Below are 2,551 nucleotides of genomic sequence, written 5' to 3'. Positions count from 1 at the left end.
GTGTGTGTGTGTGTGTGTGTGTGTGTGTGTGTGTGTGTGTGTGTGTGTGTGTGCGTGCGTGTGTGTGTGTGCGTGTGTGTGTGTTCGTGTGTAGCCTTTAATCAACGCCCCACTTTAATTTCGCCAATCTCAAAGAAGCATCGCCAGTGATTGGTAGAGCAACGATAAGAGAGAAAATTCCATGAGGCAATCTTGGCTGATTTGCCGGAGGTGTTCAGGTCTGGGTGTTCGGCGCGGAAATTAGTCCCTTCATGACTCTTAAGTTGAGAAACTACACAGCGGTCTGGTTCAGACGCTTTAAAGTACGACCATCGCGCAATGGCAATTTCTCTAATTACGCATATTAGGCAAATTACCTCCTGTGAGTAATGGCACAATTAGCAAAATATAAACCCATAATCAATTATCCATAATGACCCGTTACGCCTGGCCTGAATACTTATATATATAAGACATATAACATTACTTTGAGCTTCTTTGCCGGCTTGCGTATTCATTCCGTTTGGACGTGCGTGCTTGTGTTAGCGTACATGTGTACGTGTGCTTTATGTACGTATGAAAAAATGGCTGCATCTTTTTTTGCGTTACATTTATGACTAAACATCATTTCTTTTAACACGTGAACCCACACGCACCATTTCGCGTGTTCCCTGTGCATCCCTTTAGACGGGCGACAGTGCAATCACTCGCCTGAATCTAATACGAAGCCGAACGCCTCGCGGAAAAAAAGAGAGCAGAATCATTCCGTGATAAACTGAGTTTTTTCGGCCGTCTGAAACCACGGCCTACTGCTGGCATTTCTAAATACTCATGGTCCACTACCCTTCAAATTTTGAATAGGAGCTCGCTCTCTCTCTCTCACTCATTCTCTCTCACTCACTCACTTTCTTTCTCTCACACACAGTTTCTCCCTTTCTTTCTCCCTCTCTCCCTCCTTCCCTCCTTCTATCCCTCTCTCCCTATCCATATCCCTATTTCTATATCTATATATCTATCTATCTGTCTCTATCACTACATCTATCTATCTCTCACCCTCACCCTTTCACTCACACCCTTACCCTCTCAGCTAAAACTGCAAAAACCTGCTATCAGTTTAACGAAAAGAAGTTAATGTGTGGGAATGGAAGTACTAGGAAATTAGGTACATATACGTTTTTCATCTTTACAATTATACAATACCTAATTTAGCAAGTGTAGCCCACTAGTTAATTGCTCATGGCCTGTGCATTAGGAACCACTGGAGTATGGGAACGGAGAGAGTTTAGGTGAGGTCAATATTTCTAGGAATGCAAATGAATCGTCAGTTTTCAATATAGATTATGGCTTTAAAACTAATGGAATGGGTTTCTCCTATCTTTTTATATTCGCATATATCCATGCACCATAAAATGTGCACATACTGTATACCGTACAGTCACTTCGCTACCTGTACATGTGTGCTTTTGAATGCATTTATGTTTGTTTGTTTGGTGTATGTATGTGTGTATGTGTGTGCGTGTGTCATCTTTCTTGCGTTTATGTTTATACATACCATTAAGCCCTTAACCTACCCCTATCTTCCCAAAACTTATGCACGAAAAAAACAAAAATAAAAAGAATCGCGGGCGCAGCCACGACCAGCAGGTGCGCCGCGAGTGGCGCCACCGCCGCGAGCCCTTCCCGCCATACAAGGCTCGAGGAGAGACTTGAAAGAGATACAAACAGCGTCCCCGAGTGTCTCAGTACAGGCTGGGCTTCAGTATCTATCATGAATACTGATCGACATTTACAAATGTGTCGACTTGAAGATAAGAAATGTTAGTTATCAGTCAAATTGTCACATTTGAATACATGTAATTAAGAAACACATATTTTACAAAGTATTTGTAAACACTCAACAACGCTTTCAGTAGATACATGATGTCAAGTCAAGCATAATAATTGTTCTACTGATCTTAGAAACAAAAGAAGTGATGAATAAACAGACGATTCGCCCGCCATGAACAAGATTCAAAACCATGTGTAAATGAGGATGATTGTTCCATTATTAATACTAGTGCGTAACTGCGGTTTTATTATAATCTTTTTATTTGGGGGAGGGGGGAGTGTTCCAGGAAAAACAAATAAAGGTGGAGTTAGAAGAGTAAAGCAAACAGTATAAAGGAAATGAATACAAGAGAGTCAGTTCGAAGTAGAGGCACACAAACTTTGTTTTTGCATGTGTATAAAAGTTTGTTAGTGTGTGTTGTTTGTTTATTTGCGTGTTTGTTGTTTGTTTGTGTGTGTGTGTGTGTGTGTGTGTGTGTGTGTGTGTGTGTGTGTGTGTGTGTGTGTGTGTGTGTGTGTGTATGTGTGTGTGTGTGTGTGTGTGTGTGTGTGTGTGTGTGTGTGTGTGTGTGTGTGTGTGTGTGCGCGCGCGCGAGTGTGTGACGTACACACGGATGTTTGGGCCCGAACAATGAAGATCTTTGGTAAGGGTCAACTGTCGCAACCCCCTCCTCCTCTCAATAAACACCAATAAGCGCACACACACACACATACCCACACACACACCTGAGCCTGACTTCCCACC

At 42.3% G+C, this 2,551-nt stretch overlaps 1 protein-coding gene across 1 annotated transcript in view; it reads right to left on the bottom strand.

The window, feature by feature from the left end:
* Window positions 1-2,551, bottom strand: part of sif (still life) — a gene marked incomplete at its 3' end in the record, with an annotated part of 557,800 nt that overhangs the window by 554,414 nt on the left and 835 nt on the right.

The sequence above is a fragment of the Penaeus vannamei genome, chromosome 8, assembly GCF_042767895.1.
Source record: "Penaeus vannamei isolate JL-2024 chromosome 8, ASM4276789v1, whole genome shotgun sequence".
NCBI classification, from domain to species: Eukaryota; Metazoa; Arthropoda; class Malacostraca; order Decapoda; family Penaeidae; genus Penaeus; species Penaeus vannamei.
This window is presented reverse-complemented; position numbering and strand designations above follow the sequence as displayed.